The following is a 20140-nucleotide window of genomic DNA, read 5'->3' on the forward strand; positions in this document are numbered from 1 at the left end:
AATTCACCGCGTAAAAATTACGCGAGAGTCCACCATGTCATTCAGTAGTCAAATGAGCGCAAATTTTGTTTTAATATTATAAGAAGTAGAGTCAAACAAAAAATTCAATTTATCTGATAAATTACGATGGCAACATCGAACCTTATTCAGGTCAGCATTTGCAGCATTGCGTTCAATTGTAAAAAAAAATGTTACGTAAAAGAGATTATAATCACTGATGATGTTGCTTCGTTGCCAGAACGTATTATTGAAGTACGCAATCTTGCTTTGTTCAACAACTTCAATCTGTCCCTAAATAATGCGCATTCATCACCGAGTCCGCTAACAGGACATTCAACGCTACCTATTTCTGTGTACGTGTACTAAATGCGTGCATCTGCATTTCCGAACATGAGGCTGCGTCCGTTTATAACGCACGACGGGTACCGGGCAACTGCCGTCTTAACCTGCAGGTTTTGATCACTACGAAATGTGTGCACTTACTATGTAATTTTCCTGAAACTGTAAAGTCGATATGTGTGTGAATATTTACTAATATAGATTATTTTATATATAATTTATAAACAAATAGAAATAATTTGGGTTTGTAAATTTACAAAAAGTCATGTCTGCTCAACAAACAGTTCTCGAGTTCCTCGGTCATACATTAATTTCCTTTTCAAATACATTCTTATTCTTCATAAAACGATTATGTTATAAAATTTAAATTTTGGATATGTTTATTGAGTATGTTTTTATGTTAGCTTACTGCTCGAGAGAGGATAACAGATTTTCACCAAATTTTGCGTGCTTATTTCTTAAAACATGAACGAGAACACAGCAGGGTAAAAACTTCCGAAAATTTAATTGTTTTTGAGAGGAGATTACAGAAACTAAGGTCACAACCGAACACTGTCCCGGTTTAAAGTCCCGATGAAGATGTTGGGTTTAGGAATAATTTTTCCTGCGATATTTAAATAAGTGTCTCTAATGATCAGGTTTACGGAAACTTTTGGGCAAAGAACTTAAGCAACTGGCGAAAGTAGCACTGCGAAGACCCCTTTAGTCTGCAAATCCCTCCTTTCCTCCCCTCGTCTAACCATAGTTACAGCTTATTAACGTTTTTCTCGCATTTGCATGCAACGCATAAGCTGACAGATATTTCTCAATATTTTTTTTAAATCAACTACATTCCTACAATTTATTACTTCCTTGTGGACTAAATCCTCATTTATGCCGAGCAATTTATTTAAATAAAATGCTCCTCTCTATTCCTACGCGTTCATACATTCATTTTTTTTAAGGATTTGTCAAGGAAAGTTGGTTAAAACACTAATTTCCCATATCTGGTAATATTAACGTTACGGATGTTGGACCTTGTGAGCTGGGAAGACGATCCTCCGCTATGACGTCACTACCCATGATCCTCCGCTATGACGTCACTACCCATGATCCTCCGCTATGACGTCACTACCCATGATCCTCCGCTATGACGTCTCTACCCATGATCCTCCGCTATGACGTCACTACCCATGATCCTCCGCTATGACGTCACTACCCATGATCCTCCGCTATGACGTCACTACCCATGATCCTCCGCTATGACGTCACTACCCATGATCCTCCGCTATGACGTCACTACCCATGATCCTCCGATATGACGTCACTACCCATGATCCTCCGCTATGACGTCACTACCCATGATCCTCCGCTATGACGTCACTACCCATGATCCTCCGCTATGACGTCACTACCCATGATCCTCCGCTATGACGTCACTACCCATGATCCTCCGCTATGACGTCACTACCCATGATCCTCCGCGACAACTAATTACGTAATCTTCCATGATAAACCCAATCGCCCGTGATGTCTAGATACACATATAACTCGAGATCGACTGTGTAGATTATCATGAAATTTTAGTGTGGACGTTTTAACATTGAAGGCTATGCCAAAATCGTCGTTTTCAATTCCCATAGTTAGGTGTGTATTTTATATTATGTGCAATCTGTACGATGAGTAAGTTCGTTTTGATGTTCACGCAGAGTAAGATAAAATTTGACCGATTCAAACCAAAATGAAATTCACCACCCGCTATCGATATCAAATTTAATTGAAATCCGTTCAGCATCTCCCTAGACGCGAATCGCCCATTGTCCTTTTGTTTTATTTGCGTTGTCGAAAAGTTCGAAACAAGACTCGAATATCTACGTCTTGGATTTCTGCTACTCAAGAAGCCGATTAGGGAGTTATGAAAGATATTTGCATTTGCACGTCAGATCGTTATCTTCGAGAGTTACGTCATTCAACTGCGCAATAATTCTTGTTTTGAATTAGCTCAATAATAATGGTGGAAAAAAGCTCGTTAAAGAAACTTTAAACGATCTACAAGGCCGTCTCCTTTGTGTGTGCGTGTTATCAATGGCCGCCTTAATGAAGGTTTTAGTCCACTGTTTTATTTATTGTTATGTTTTGTTTCCAAATACTTCGCCTCCATATTCTTATAGACAAACGCGTACAGATTGCGGTGGTAGAATCTTTTTTTGGAAAGAGGCCACTTGTAAGACATCGGAGGATAATATTAATGTGCATAGGAGAAAATATGTGAGGCTTTACATTAAAGTTTTCTGATGTTCTTACCATATGGCAATTTTTTGTTTAAATTCTGTTAAACTTTCAAATTGCAGTCTCAGAGCGAATAGAGGAAAAGTTATCTACTGTTTCATCGACTTTGTAACAGAAAATCAAATCAAGATTTCATACGTTTGTTACATGGTTCAATTCTATTTTAGATTAGGTATAATTTAACGAAAAATATAGATCTGTCGCCATATTTAAACCGGTCTACTCTTTCTTAATCACGTTCTTTTCATCTCTCTCCTTCCTAATCCCTCTTTCTTCCATTCTCTTTTCGCATTCATCACTTTAATACCATCATATTAGCTGTATGACCGAAACGTCTGTAAAGATAAAATGTATCTACGCTTAGATGAATATTATCACTGTGAGATGACTGTGATTTAGAACAGTGGTATTCAACCTGGGCTACGCGTACCCCCGGGGGTACGTGAAATTTAAATATGTATATATATTATTATTTTATGAAAAACACTGAATAATCAGTAATGTAATTTATTTAATTTATTTTAGATGTAGATTATATACTATGTATAACTTGAATTATACACCAACAACTTTGGGGGTACAAAGTTCAAGAGAAATTATATCTGGGGGTACGCGAACAAAAAAAGGTTGAATACCACTGATTTAGAACACGCTGTGTCCAACACAAGCATCACGTAAGATAAAAAATGGGAAAAAAAGTAAAATACAATAACGATTTTAAAGCAAACTTGTTAGTCGTGTGTGTTGTGTAAGCAAATAATGATGAAGCTTCCAGCAAGTTATATCGACCTTGTAACAGTTGAAGGTTGTGTCACGAGAGCAACCAACACCTGGAAGTAGCCCAGGGCGGCGCTGCAGATCCGCAACACGAAATTATAAAACACTGTCGGTGTCGAGACGGACTGACGTAGTTATTGCGATGCAAAACATATGCTGAGATCGGATTCCGCATATTCTGTCTGCAAACCTTCAAAAAGCTCGCTCCTTCGTGTGCATTATATTTCTCACATCTCATTGGACGCAAAAGAACCTCTGAATATGATACAGTGTGGACAAACAACGCTCCAGACAGCCGTTACGACTCGGCCACCTCAGATAAAATAAGTGTTATCTCTGAGACAGCATCGCACGATACATGCAATTCGTCTTATTTGCACTGGGTGGGGATGAAGAGAGCTTCAGAGCGATAATTCGACCCCCGCTGAAGGACTGCTCAGTTTCCAGTCTGGAAAAGGCTACACGAGCCTCTGAAACGCGCTCCGGACGTTCTAGTCCACGAGTTAAACATTCGCCTTAGCCATGTTTGCCCGGCTAACATTTTGAAATAAGATAAAATAAAAATTTCGTGATTCTGTGGTACTATACACACTGGAACAAAGCCAAAATGCATCGTTGATCAACTCCAACCGGCCCGTGTTAGCCACCTCGTACTGGTTTACGTTCCCCTATGTTCGTGCAGGCACATTCAGGGGGTGTAGGCTTCAGGGGCGCAGGGTAAACGAAGGGGGGGAAAAATTCAAAACTAGAAAACGTGGGTGGCCACTGATTACCCCACCCATGTGACCTCCCCCCCCCCCCCCCCAAGAGATCAGAATTTTCTTTTCTCAAGTAGGCCTTAGCAGACGGAGTCTGACAGGCCTGATGTATAGTCTTGTTCTCTAAACTTAGCTTTATTTATCACGGGGGGGAGGGGGTATAGATGGCGCACCTGCGACTACGACTGATCTAAAGTAATTATTAGGCACGAGACGATAAATTTCGAAAGAATGACTTTCATAACAAGACTGCTGCGAAGGCCAACAGGTTCCATAAATTTGAAACAAAAAAATGGCGAAGGTTTACGGGTGTCTCTTGCGAAAAAATAATAAATATATATCAAACTAAGGCCTACAGCTCACAGTATCCTATCTTTCCCCAGTAGAATATTCTAGATCTAGAGCAAAAGAAATACAATCACAAAATATAAAGTATTATAACATACCGGGTTGTGTGTGAGGTGCGTGTCCGTTGCTGTCTGCCATTCAATAACAACGGACACGCACCTCACACACAACCCGGTATGTTATAATACTTTATATTTTGTGATTGTATTTCTTTTGCTTGTATTACGATATATTTGAGTAATTCCTTAAAATAATATAAAATTAGAGTAATATTATTCCATTTCCTATGTCGGTAGCCAGAATCACGATATGAAAATTAAAATTGATTTTGCAGATATAGGCACCCAGACGCGTCTCCAAAATTAAATGAAAGAAGCCTGGAGATGTAATAAAAACGGATAAAACATAAGCAATATAAGCAGAGCAACAGATACACCAGATTTTAATTTTAATTTTGATAGACCTGACGATGATAGAATTGTATATCGAAACATGTCGTCAATTTTAAAATGTAACAATTTTATGTGAAATTTTATATGATTTTAACAATAAGCTTGTGTAACGACGGAAAATAAAAGTACTGTATTGAGGAACACAAGCATGATGCAATTAAGATATAAAAAAATAATATTTATATTATTTTATGATAAACACTAAATAATCAGTAATGTAATTTATTTAATTTATTTTAGATGTGGATTATATACTATGTATAACTTGAATTATACACCAACAACTTTGGGGGTACAAAGTTGAAGAGAAATTATATCTGAGGGTACGCGAAGACATACGTGAAATTTAAAAAAAAAATATTATTTTATGATAAACACTGAATAATCAGTAATGTAATTTATTTAATTTATTTTAAATGTATATTATATATTATGTATAACTTGAATTATACACCAACAACTTTGGGGGTACAAAGTTGAAGAGAAATTATATCTGGGGGTACGCGAAGACATCTTAAGGGGTACGTGAAATTTAAAAAAATACATATTATTTTATGATAAACACTGAATAATTAGTAATGTAATTTATTTAATTTATTTTAGATGTAGATTATATACTATGTATAACTTGAATTATACACCAACAACTTTGGGGGTACAAATTTGAAGAGAAATTATATCTGGGGGTACGCGAACACAAAAAGGTTCAATACCACTGTAAATATTGATGCAATACAGACCTGAACAAGCTTTCAAATTACTGGAATTAACTTACATTTTGTTGACTTAAGTAAATAGGTTTGTCACTTCATAAAATTGACAAGTAATTAAAAAGATTTTCTCGCGGTGCTGTTGGTAAGACTCCTTTCTAGGTGGCAGAACTCGATGTTTTTCTTCATAAACATGAAATCAGTCGATGCCAGGGTAAAGGAATGCAAATCGCCAAAAGGTTTATAAAGCGAAAAACAATTTAAGGGACGCTTTTACAAATCGCGTTTATTGATTCTTCCAAACATGTGCTTAAACATTAATAACGCGATTTCCATACGAACTTAACACTAAAGTTATATCTCGCTAAGTTTCAGATAACATGAAATATATTAAATAAACAGCAGTGATGGAAAATGAGCTGCTAGTCAACTGTGGATCGGACGACTTCAAGATTAACCAGAGATTCTTCTACTTTCAACGCGAATTCTCATTTCAAGGTCATTCCGTCAGTTGGATGTGTTCCTGCTGGTACTTTAATCTGTGGAAACTATGTCGACGTCACCACAGATAACATGTCGCTCCAGTCGTTCTCTAGGTCTTAAATGATGACTCGCGACTTTAAGAATCCGTCACGTCACGTTTTTTCGATTTTAGTAAATACAAGAACACGAGTCGGGACAATCCTCTAACGGATAAAAACCTCCATAACAAATTTCACGAAAATCTCATCAACCTTTCTTCAGTATTATATAGAGGAACATTTAGTTCGAAAGACCACCGATAGATGAGAGCACGATCTCGACTGACAGACAAGCAGTCTAACAAACTTAACAGCAGAAAATAAAATGTAATTTTTAGATGTTCTTATATTAATCATATTAATTAATTATATTAATCATATATTAATCTAACCCAGTTAATGTTCGATTCCAGGTCTTAATATTCAACTGCAAACACCAAATGACATTTTCCTTAATAGTTATTCTTAGAGAAAACATTTAATAACACTCCATGCATTAAAAATCGGCTAACAACACTGATGTGGAAATAGTTCAGATGATCGAAGTGTCGTCAAGGACACAGGATCCTACCAGGTGGTCTATTTTTGACAAGCAATCAACAAGTGAAGGCCGAATGAAAATACTTTCTCAGATTGACCCAGATGTTTCTCTCTTATTTGTCAGTCAAAGTGCTCCAGTCCTCTCTCATGAAAGATCAAGGGTTTAGCGTTTTCATATAATCCGTCACACTTCAGCTAAAAATGGGCCAACCGTAATGGCTGTTCCTATACAGAACACAGAGAACCGCGGACAGCGCTCCGGTGCTCCGGGCCACGAGCCCATCGTGTCTCCACACGTTTCAGAAGTGGTCCCAACCGCGGTTTGATCGTGGAACGTAGTTACCAATGAAAAGTCTTAGGCTCCGAGCTGAAGGACCACCTATCTGCCAGTACCAACGATTAACAAGCAAACTCCATTACACCATACAACACATCCCTTGTCGTGAAACTAATTGTCCATCAGCTCGTCAAGAAATGTCTCACCTTTTATGGAAACCGAAGATAAGTTCTCGTGTTCACAAGTTGCTTCGGTGTGAATTCTGCCTTAATGTTTATGCTTTTAGATCTAAATAAATATTCTTTGTAGGATTTGAGGTTTTCACGGCGGTAAGTCTGAAGATGGCTGTCTTCTGGGTTTTGCGTCGTGTAGTCTGATAGAAGATTACCGACGTTTCAAAAGTTCTTGCTGCCTCCATCATCGGGGCTATGATCGCCCTCATGACGGAGGCAGTATCACCTCTGAAACGTTGGTTAACATCGACCAGACTACACAGCGCAACAACCCAGAAGACAAATCTTCATACTCATCGCCCTGATGATGGAGGCAGTATGACCTCTGAAACGTTGGTTAACATCGACCAGACTAACAGCGCAACAACCCAGAAGACAAATCTTCATACTCATCGCCCTGATGATGGAGGCAGTATGACCTCTGAAACGTTGGTTAACATCGACCAGACTACACAGCGCAACAACCCAGAAGACAAATCTTCATACTCATCGCCCTGATGATGGAGGCAGTATGACCTCTGAAACGTTGGTTAACATCGACCAGACTACACAGCGCAACAACCCAGAAGACAAATCTTCATACTCATCGCCCTGATGATGGAGGCAGTATGACCTCTGAAACGTTGGTTAACATCGACCAGACTAACAGCGCAACAACCCAGAAGACGGAAAACCTCAGACCCAACAAATCTTTCTCACTCTTTGCTGTAAGTATTGCGTACTAGTATGAGACTCCAGGGACAAATCTTAAGTCAACGATAGGAGCGAATCAGTTTATTTATATCGATACAGGACGAGGGGACCTTGAGCGAGGTTTGTCAAAGACGTGATAATATACTCTGATGCAATGAAACCTGTTCATTACAGCAGAAAATGTTTGCGAGTTATTTCTCTCATCTACGGAGGGTAGCGGGAAGTAATGTACTTGTATTTGCTGTTTCCCAAACTCAGAAAAATGAACAACTCACGTTCTTAGAACGGTATTCATTTCCTGACCGAAGCACGTATTCCATGGGCAGAAATCGATGTTCAGATAATTTATACGCAGTCCGTTCTGTTCCTTATGCAAATTCACCTAATTTTATTTATAGTATACTTCATATACCAAAATCAGTCTGAATCAACCAAGCCATTTCAGAGTTGGAGACACAGAAAACCTCAGAATTCACATACCGAAAGTCATCGTTACAAACAAACCTGAGTCTTAACCGGTAAAAAAAACAAAGATTGCAAATATGTCACAGGAATTTATTTTCATGTATTCACTGCCACCAGAACCTCAGATCATAGAAACACACGATATATTTAAGTTACACGTGAACCATCAACTCCCTAATTAACTCAACGTGTCACTCGCTCAAGTCATCATCCTGGGACGGACAGACGAACGGACACAGACGCCCAATTTCAGACGCCTCATAAACAATATTGATTTCATGAGATGATAATGTTGCGTCATATTGTGATGAATTTTAATTGTTTAATTTTAACCGTCTAATCACAATAAAATATTTTATTAAATATTAAAATATTATTACTACAATTAACATTCAATATTTAAAATATTTAAAATATATTAAAATGATGCTCTTTCTATCGAAATGTTCGATTTACAAATTAGAGCATCGTGGAAAAGAAGATGCTCTAATTTGTAAATCGAACATCATTTTAACATATTTTAAATATTTTAAATATTAAATGTTAATTGTAGTAATAATATTTTAATATTTTAATATGTAATAAAATATTTTATTGTGATTAGACGGTTAAAATTAAACAATTAAAATTGATTTCGTCTTCCTCCGTCTTAGAAGACAATTACGCAAGGTCACACAATGTCATTACCTCAATGTTTCGTTTTACTGTGCTTAAAACGTATTAACCTACTCTGCAAGCTATAGAAATATTTCCTAATACTTTACAAAAACTATCATATTATATTACTTTATTCTGCGTATTATATATAAGTCGTTTCAATAAAAGTATAAAAGGTTATTTAATATCCTTTTTTTATTTATTTTTTAGTGTTCTGTCTGACGACAGGTCCATATGAACAGAATCCTTGCATTCTTTTCTCGGACTGGGACCTGTTCATATACGTTCTTGGCAGATAATCCAGAAGTGGTTTGCCATTGCCTTCTTCTGTGTGTGAATGGAGTAATTGTTGGGAAGCCACGGAGAAACCGGGGAAGCCCCTGGAGGAAAACTCCGTGTTGCCTAGACCACGGCCTTGCCCAACACAAGTTATAAATTCGGGCACCGCCGGGAATCGAACCCGAGACCCCCCAGGATTACAAGGCCAGCGTTCTAACTGCTAGACCACCTCATCTTATTATTATTTAGTGTTCTGTCTGACGACAGGTCCATATGAACAGAATCCTTGCATTCTTTTCTCGGACTGGGACCTGTTCATATACGTTCTTGGCAGATGATCCAGAAGTGGTTTGCCATTGCCTTCTTCTGTGTGTGAATGGAGTAATTGTTGGGAAGCCACGGAGAAACCGGGGAAGCCCCTGGAGGAAAACTCCGTGTTGCCTAGACCACGGCCTTGCCCAACACAAGTTATAAATTCGGGCACCGCCGGGAATCGAACCCGAGACCCCCAGGATTACAAGGCCAGCGTTCTAACCGCTAGACCATCTAGCGAAAATACGTAAAACCATTATTCAGATAATTTATAATGTCTGACATGACTAGGTCAACATAGATGAGAATGGATTTTATATTCTTAAAAAAACAGATCTGACAGGCAACAAAACGTAACTATAAGTAATGAGAGCGGTCAGAAACACGGTCATGTGTTGACTCACATTTTAATAACGCAGACATTACCGATGTATCTGACGGTAAACGGGCTGGTACTTGTTAGGACGGACGGTGGATGCTCGGACCTGCATTAGCGCCACATGACGAAGAGCGAGGTATGGACGAAAACGAAGCTGAAGACCACGTCTACAAGGACGTCTCGTATAAACTGACAGACCTCACTCGCATCCATCATCATAGCGTCATTAAACGTCTTTAAACGTGTTAAAATAATTTTCCATTCGACATTACGTAACATATGTTCCTGACACAACGCCTTAAAAATAAGTTAACTTCGTTAAGCAGAGCCCCTTTTTATAAGCTGATAGTAGCTCAGGTGGGCAAGAAATTTTCGGTCTTTTTTATCGTCTTCAGAATCAGAGCGTTCATTACCGAGTTCAATAACAAACCACACCGAGAAATACATTGAGTGTTGTGCGAGGGTCTTCATGGCTTGGGTTTAGGGTTTAAGCGGCGTCGAATGTTGCAGGTTTCCCAACCTTTCGGCAAGCTTTGCAGTTGCCATCTTCGCACCGAAATATGTGGCCACCATATTGCTTCCTTGCTGCATACATTCGCACTGTTGCTGACCGCGGCTGGACGACTTCCACAGTCAGCGGTAGATTGATTATCTATGGGTAATACCGATCGAACAGTCGGCAACGCTCTTCCAGATGTTGGTACCGTAACACCAGCAGACCCAGAAACGAGCTGGGTCACTCGCGGTCACTGACTGGACAGTCCAGTCGCTCACGGGACTCGCCTCCAAGTTGCCCTCGCCTCGTCCCTGAGGACCGACACAGACAAGATGGGGGGGAAATCTGCCGAATTTCTCGAAGGCTGCTTTTCGTGTCAGCCTTTCAGAAAGTTTCAACGGACATGGCTGAAATTTCTTGCTGAGGAAGTACATCGCAGGCAATGGTGCGAATCTCGTGTTCGTACACATCGGTTCATTGTATTTTCAAGGTCAGATCGATCTCCAGTCAAACTTCTAATAAAGGAATACAAAATGTTAATCTGTACTGTAGTATCTTCACATAGGTCTGTCCTTTGTATCTTGGAACCGTACACGTTCCCAGCTGTTGAGAATAGATTATTTTTATTAATATTCCATCTATTCACCATTTTACAGGGTATTTACTTCCATATACCCGAGACAAACCTTGCCCCTGAGGTACAGAATGCAGCAGCTATTTCCGAAATACATTTTGTTTTTAACAAGTGCCACATGTATTATATAGAGCCGGGATAGCTCAGTCAGTATAGTGACTAGCTACGGGCTGGACGACCGGGGTTCGATCCCCGACGGGGGCAGAGAATTTTTTCCTCTAGCCTCTGCGTCCAGACCGGCTCTGGGGCCCACCCAGCCTCCTCTACAATGGGTACCGGGGTCCTTACCCGGGGGTAAAGCCGGCCGGGGCGTGATGCTGACCACTCACCCCCATCTAGTGCCGAGGTCAAGGAAGAGAGGAGCTACACCTCTACTCCCCCCCAAGCGCCTACGTGGCGTATAGTGGGACAAACTTTACTTTTACATGTATTATATAATTTTATTTTATGAAAGCGTCTTCCGAATGATGTACGAAGATCCCAAAATGGCGGTCTTCTGCAGTTCCCTGATGTCGTGTTCGCCCGGGATGTTGGCTAAATATTTCCTGAGTGACCTGGAGACAGTTCCTGTCGCTCCTATAATTATCGGGATTATTTTTGATTTCACTTTATTATTATTATTATTATTATTATTATTATTATTATTATTATTCGTAGTAGTAGTATTAGCAGTCGTATTTATTTTTCTCCTATGAACAACTTCTTATTGTAGATTTTGTCTAGGTTAGACTTGTCGGCCAGAATTTCAAAAAAAAATCGGAATGTCACCATGTTTTTAACTGTTAACTGTCCTATAAAATATATCGACGTGATTTATAGATATGTTTAAGATCGATCTCCACACCGTGTTTAAAATGCCTAGCTCCTTTGGTCATCAGATCGAAGGCTAAATACAGATTTTACGCAGACGATATGTTGTTGTCCAACGTTCTTCACGGTACTGTTAATACCCGGTTGAGATACTGGTAAATCCCACGCAAAAGTGACTCAGGTTTGTTTGTATTCCGACAGACTCAAACCGGATACCTCACAACAACAGTGACTCAGTGTCCTGCATGTTTTAAAACTATGAGGAATGCATTTAAGATTCTGGCGAATTAGGTATGAACCTATGTTGCGGGTTTTAATTCTACTAATTGGCCCAATTACTAATTACTTCATTTTATTTGCATTTTATCTTAGTCTCTCGTTATTTATCGGTTCGTAAGCAATTTAGTAATTAATTAGGTACATTAATGAGTAGGTAAAGCATCTCAGCCAATGAAGTACATTTACAATTACATAAAACGACGAAAAACGAACTTACACATAGCGCGACTCTCCAGCGAAACAAATTAAGACAGTTTTTAGACTGAATAAATAAACAATTATTTATTTTAATCCGTCTTATCACAATATTTAAAATTTCTTATAATTAAGATAATAAAATATCATTGATGTTCCATATCGATCGATCGATTTACATTTTGGAACATGTTCCAAAATGTAAATAATTGTTAGAATATTCACAATATGACGCAATTACACTATCTTATGAATAAATAAACTTTAAAGCCGAATACAGCACTTGCCAAGAAAGTGCGTAAAACTCTTTCAGTATAAAGTTGCGACAGTTGGCAGCAACTTCTGCACTAGCCCGCTGAACAAAACGAGCAACTCATTTCACGTGCTACTTAAAACCTGTGCCTGAAATTCAATTAATATTGTTATGTTTGCGTCGTGCGCAGAAGAATTCAATTCGCTTGGCTGACTTTTAAGTCATTCAGCTTTGATTTACCGACACCTCCTAACTGCTTTTGTCCAGAGATTTTCTGTTTGTGGTAATGACGATTCACAAACATTTGTCGGCCATTCACATTCTCCAAAATACATATATATACATACATCCAAACATACACTACCACCACCCACCCCCACACACACACACACACACATACGATGTTTCGTAAGTTGGTTTTACTTCCTTCTTCAGGTAATTTTACAATGGGTTATATGTGTAGTTCGGACGATGGAAGGGCGTGGAAAACTTCCCTCTAAGAATAGGAAGGTTGTAAGACTTGAGGTTCTCACAGCGGTGAGTATGAAGATTTCCGTCTTCTGGGTTGTTGCCCTGATGGTGGAGGCAGTATGACCTCTGAAACGTTGGTTAACATCGACCAGACTACACAGCGCAACAATCCAGAAGACGGAAATCTTCAATAGGAAGGTTCAATATAATATTAAAATGGATCTTAAGTTCGTCGGTTATCACGATAACAGAAGTCAATGGCTTCAGACGATCAGAAAACCTTCTGTGACACTCGCGAATTTGTGTTCTAATAGTAGATATGTGTAACAGCGTATAAGTGAATTAAAAGAGAGAGAAAGTCCACGTACATTGGAGGATATATTGCGACGTAACGTGATCGTAAATTATAAACGGGTATCGAAAAATTCGCGGAACTACGGGACAGCAATATTATAGCATAAATTGATGGCAAAAAACTTTCGACTGTTCTAATCGTACACGTGAACTGATATAAAAGGCCAATTTCTAAATAGAAATCTCTTGCACACCTTCGCTCAAATATTTAGGCTCGTCACTGAAACAGCAAACACGGCCTGACTTCCAAACACGAGGGCACACGGCACATATGCCAATCGTTCCGTCTTCTAAAGAAAACTTTTCCCCAGCCATCCTTGCGTAAGGGCATTTAAGAGGATAGGGGGTTGAAGGCTTTCTCTCACGAAATCTTCTAGACTAAAAAACACATATTTGTTTAAATCTTGTCCGTCTAATCACAATTTAAAATTTAAAATATTTAAAATACCATATGATGTTCTCTATCGAAACATTCGATTTACACTAGAACATCATTTTTTCTCACGAAATGTTTCAGTTCTTAGATGAACTGTCTTCAGGTGTATAAAATTAAAATTATATAAACTTAAACATAATTTCTTAATTGCAACTTTTTTACATATTATTGTATTTTAGTCAGATGTTTTCAGATATCAATGATGTTCTCTTCCAGATTCCGTTTTAATAACATATTCGAAGTTGTTTTATATATGTACGTCGTGTTTAATATGAACATTTTGTGGGTGAATGTTTTTGTTGTCGTTTTATATCAGCCTGTAATGTAAATAATATAAAGACTAAATGAATATTAAATGAATATTAATAAATTAGAAATAGAAAATAGAAAATAAAATAATATATTTGAGAAGTAAATTTGAACATACCAGAATTGAGAGATGTAGAGGAGTTCCATGGTATTTTAAATATTTTAAATTTTAAATTGTGATTAGACGGACAAGATTTAAACAAATATATATTTAAACAAATATGTATTTGTAAGACTTGAGGTTCTCACAGCGGTGAGTATGAAGATTTCTGTCTTCTGGGTTATTGCGCTGTGTAGTCTGGTCGATGTTAACCAACGTTTCAGAGGTCATACTGCCTCCATCATCAGAGTATGAAGATTTCCGTCTTCTGGGTTGTTGCGCTGTGTAGTCTGGTCGATGTTAACCAACGTTTCAGAGGTCATACTGCCTCCGTCATCAGAGTATGAAGATTTCCGTCTTCTGGGTTGTTGCGCTGTGTAGTCTGGTCGATGTTAACCAACGTTTCAGAGGTCATACTGCCTCCGTCATCAGGGCGATATTCATCGCCCTGATGACGGAGGCAGTATGACCTCTGAAACGTCGGTTAACATCGACCAGACTACACAGCGCAATAACTCAGAAGACAGAAATCTTCAAATATGTATTTATCACAATATGACACAATTTTATCATCTTATCATCTAAAAAATACATTCCCTATCCCTTTAAATCTGGCAAGTCTCCGAGTTAAAATACAGCACGTAATGAGGTCGTCTGTAATCGGTCAGCTGAGAATGAAGAATCCGCTGCGTTCGCTCATTTCCGTCATTCAGTCCTTGCATTTGTGTGACTGAATTAGTCAGCATTACTTAAGCCTGACCTACAATGGAAAGCAGAGGATTCAAACTTACAGAGTTGACAATGTTTGTGCGTTTGGCTTCGGTTAGGTTAGATGTCAAGTTCCTCGTACCGAATCGCGTTCTGACACCGCCGCTGTTTCTCAGGCAAAACCTGGAAACACGTTACTCCATTGAAATCCGACACGGCCGCATCCTCTGTCACGTGATCACATCGTACCCGATGATGCACGTCCTCTCCGGACAATATAACTTAACATGAAAACTGCCTCGGCGGTAATGGACCTAAATAGCATTCAGGAAACAAAGTTCGAATCCCGAACGCTGTCTTCGTACAACATTGTTCTTCTCTGAATGCCTTTGACGATGATCTCAGGATAATAATTGTTTTCGTTCTGAACTTTATCAAAGACATGTTTTTTTTAAAAAAAAAATCTTAATTCTCTTAAAACATCGTTTCGTCTTCAAAACACATATCGAGAAATAGCTCGATCTCCCGGATCCAATATAATATTTCAAAAAAATAAAGTAGCTTTACGATCACAATACAAAACATCTGGTTTCAGATATTTATTCATTGGCTCAAACAGTATCAAGGTACACACAGTGACCAGTATATGGGCCGATCGACCGGGCTTCAATCCTTTGCAGAAGAGAGACTTTTGTCTTCGCCAAAGGACCCAGACCGGCTCTGGGACCCACCTCGCCTCTTATCCAGTGAGTACGGGGCTCTTTCGTCGGAGATAAGGCGGCCAGAACGCGCAGCTGCCTTTCACCTCTGTAACTTCGAAATTCAAACTTACTGTTTCGTCAATTTTTTTCACATTTTTCAGAAAATTTTTTTTATAAAAATGTAAATGAAAAAAAGGCAGTTTTGGGCCCTGGGCGATGTATGCCTCCCCCTCCCACGTTTTACTTTATTTTTAAAGAAACATAATGTACAATTTCATACCAGCACTAAATTTATTTAGATTAACAAAAGTTAAAAAGTTAGAAGGTTAAAACACGAAATCTCAAGATTTTTCTTGGTTAAATTTGCTTTCCGAAACACAGTACTCAACATTATAAATTACGTTCACATCACAAATATAAATTTCCAAATGTTAAGTCGAAACAAAATGCTTTGTTCGTCCTTTGTGTATCTGTTACGTTAATATGTGACTCGAACTTAGAAGCTGAATTAGCCATCAAAGACTTTCGAAATTGTATAAATAATGCAAGCTTATGCACGCAATTTACATGTGACGTAATTATTGGAAACTTTCTACATTGCTTATGTCAGAATTCAACCTTAAGGTAGAGACAGAATGTTTCACCTGACCTGCGAGTCTGCAAGAGATCTCTATCCAGATGAACACAAACTGAAAAGACCGCAAATATATTCTCGAAGTGTCCGGGAAATGTCTGAGAAACCTTAAGCACACAGAACCAATGCTCCCGCTGTGGTGGGGGGCGCCTTAAAATCAGGGCTCCCGGGCAGCTGTCAGGCCTGACCACGCTGAAGATACGATTAACGACTTAAAATTTTTAAAATTTGATCTACCCTTGTTAGGACAAATGAGTTTCTGTCCTGAAAGTACGTATAAACACACAAACTAAAAATATTTGTCATGACATTGTTCGGAGTCTAAATATATACGTTAGTTCTCTATAAACAGCCAAAAGAATGTGTTCGATTGCGTCTTCAGCAGCCGAACAGTGAAAGCTATCGAGTACAAGACATGTCATTTGTTTTATAACCCCTTCAATGAGAGTTTGCATGTTAGAACAGCCAATTTCCTAAACATAAAGCGAGATATCTCAGCGACAAGGTGTCCGCTGACCTCAATTCTGGTCACATACATTCTGGTCTCAGATTTTTCGTGATTTTCCCTGTTCCACCATGCGAATTCAGATTTACTACTATCTTGAAAAGATAGCCATCGCAGAGTCTCTATCCTGAAATTCGTCTAGAGAAACAAAGAAAGGTAAAAAAATCCCAAGACAGGTTACGAGACTACTCTGCCAAAATAGTAAGGAGACAATCCACAAATATATCAAGTAGCTTTATATCCGGAGCTTAAAAATTTCTACAGTATTGTCTGGGTGATTCGGTGATAAACCTTCAGGTTCCATTAGCCATCTAGTTAGTTAGTTAGTTAGTTAGTTAGTCAGTATTGACCCACACCTATTCGAAGACACTAGTACTTCTGGATATATCGGGACACTCACTCCTACATCTTTGGCCGATATGTACATCTAATAACATTTAAGAAAAACAACACCTTCGCCCAAAAATGGAAAAACAAACGTAATGAAACATCACCAAAATACTACAGAAATCATAATTGAGTTTTAAGTTCTTAGATATATTTTACACCTGATGATGGTTTTATAAAAACCGAAACATGTTGTGTAAATGTTCCGAAATGTAAATCGATCAATCGATATGGAACACCAATGATATTTTATTATCTTAATTATAAGAAATTTTAAATATTGTGATCAGACGGATTAAAAATAAATAATTGTTATAATATTCACAATATGACGTAATTACACTATCTTAGTTAGTTATCGTTACGTCCGGATGCAAAATTATTCGATAAACTGGTGTAAAGAACAAAATAAAATGTTTGGAAAAAAAAATTTTTATTAATTAGTGAGAAGAGAGTTTTATAGAACATTTACTTCACGTATACTTTAGTGTGTGCGGTGATGAACTGCTCACCATTTCTAGAACTGAGTAAATATGCAGCAGCATGAGCGAAAGAAACAAAAGAAACACGTAGGAAAACTGCACGTTTCTTTTTCCAAGAACCCGAAAAAAAGACAGCGTTCATTTTGAAGTCTGTTTAGTCAGTTAAGACGACTCGTACACATTTCTGAATTAAAGTACTGTCACTGGCTTCTCAACAATTTTGCAAGACGAAATGAAAGGAAAAATTAGAGGTTGAAACTGACGTCGAAATGTTTAAGAACTGAAATCACAGAGAGAGAGGGGGGGGAAAACTTTTTCGTGTCCGCTAAATATCCAGAGAGGAAATACGACTTCTGAGTGTCATGTACTTGCTTTCTCTCTGGTTGTATTCATGCCAAAAAAACGTTTCTCGCAAGGTTTCAATAATCCGGCAATGAAGTACTCCTTTGTCTCAAGCTCGACGGTATGCTAAAATACATTTTGAGGATCAATGTTTATACAGCGTTCATAAAAAAACTATTGCCATGAAGAACTTATTGAATTATGATCAAATTTAAAACTCATATTTGTAATACCTGTAAAACTGACAAGTATTAAAAGGCAGTGAATTTTATATCGTAAACATATGGGCAACTCTTACAATAATATAAAATTAGTATAGTAAAATATCACTTTTCTTGAAAGGTAATTGTACAAATAAAATAAAAATAATAATAATCAAATTTTTGATCATTATAAGTCATATTACTGCGATAATAAACTGATTTAACTTCACGTAAAATGTTAAATGTTCTGCAGTTAAATTTAAAATGTCTCGCGACGGCCATGTTATTTCTACTTGGCTTTAGATGTCTATAGTAAACAAATTCAATGTCTATATTTGCTAGCAATCTTGATTCGTATGCTGAAGGTTTGCGTAATGAACCATTACCACACTGTTCCAAGCATACGCTGCTACAGCAGACCACATTTCTTCACAATTCAACACTAATAATCATTGGAATCATTGACGCTGTAAACAACAATATTAAAAAAAGCATAATCTGAATATCAACCATAAAAATATATTCAGACAACGTAATTTGGTATCTAAAATACTGTGGAGTACATTCAAAATTTTCGATCGGCAATTAATGACACGCCATTCCAACGAGTATTATAGAAATCAATCAATTAATCCAAGAGAAGTCACAGAGAGAAAAATACAAAGGCACATAGATAGCACAGTGCGATGTAAGACAGTATCTCTTGCAGGAAACAAGCTTTAAAATAAGTAAAAGCAATATAAACATATGCCGTAATTGAAATCTTTAGTGTAGACCATACATGTTAAATTTTATCAAAATCCGTCTAAGAATTTTTATATAAAGCATGAGAAATGGCATTACCTATCCATTGTGTGTCGATTTAACAAGATTTTTAAGAATAACTAATATAAATGCAAACGTTTATGCATTAAAGATCCCAGCAGTTTACACCAGACATCAATAATCGTCATAAACACAGAGACTTCAATGCGTGGATAAGAGCTTAACCACTCATCCATTCCTTGTTATTGTGAAAAAATTAAACTGAAGCACGGATTTGATATAAATACATACTCTTCACACACAAAACAACATGTCTGTGTCTAAGGTCACCGTTGTAGAATGGAAAGGAGAATTCAATCCATTTGGCTTTCCACTGCGTCCATGGCTACTGATAACGTGTTCCATGTAAAAAAATTTACTTTATCAACATTTTAAAACACTGCTATTAATATTTCCGAGCCAGTAATAGCGAGAGTAGGACAACGCATTACACCTGCTAATATAAAGTGCAACACCTTTCTCTAAGACAACTCATGGCAGATAAATATGCATGCCACAACTTTTAAATTTAATGAATACTTGAGATGATAAAGTTGCGTCATATTGTGATAAATGTATATTTGTTTAAATCTGTCAGTCTAATCACAATAAAATTCCTATTAAATATTAAAATATTACTATAATTAACATTTAAATATTTAAAATATATTAAATGATGTTCTCTATCGAAATGTTAGATTTAAATTAGATCATAACTTTTTACTTTTTACACGACATGTTTCAGTTTTCAAAGAACCATCTTCAGGTGTATAAAATTATATAAACTTAAATATAATTTCTTAAATGCAACTTTTAGTCAGATGTTTATCAGGTTTCAAATGATGTTTTCTTCCAGATTTTATTGTATTTTTAATATCGTATTCGAAGTTGTTCTATATATGTACGTCGTGCTTATTATGATTTTGTGTGGGTGAACGTTATTTCCTTTACAGGCTGATACAAAAACCAACAACAAAACGTTTCGATAGAGAACATCACTAATATATTTTAAATATTTAAATGTTAATT

The 20140-nt window shown here is 37.5% G+C and overlaps 1 protein-coding gene and 1 long non-coding RNA gene across 2 annotated transcripts in view; one reads left to right on the forward strand and one right to left on the reverse strand.

The window, feature by feature from the left end:
- emp (epithelial membrane protein) overlaps window positions 1-20140 on the reverse strand; it is an 88356-nt gene that overhangs the window by 62585 nt on the left and 5631 nt on the right. The gene's annotated exons all lie outside the window — the stretch shown is intronic.
- Window positions 4614-4921, forward strand: LOC147872215 (uncharacterized). The gene is made up of 2 exons (XR_015537833.1): window positions 4614-4664; window positions 4825-4921. It is a non-coding gene; the product is annotated as an uncharacterized LOC147872215 (long non-coding RNA).

The sequence above is a fragment of the Zootermopsis nevadensis genome, unplaced genomic scaffold, assembly GCF_977971745.1.
Source record: "Zootermopsis nevadensis isolate Lab colony 2312 unplaced genomic scaffold, Znev_1.0 Znev_ptg000030l, whole genome shotgun sequence".
Lineage (NCBI taxonomy): Eukaryota > Metazoa > Arthropoda > Insecta > Blattodea > Termopsidae > Zootermopsis > Zootermopsis nevadensis.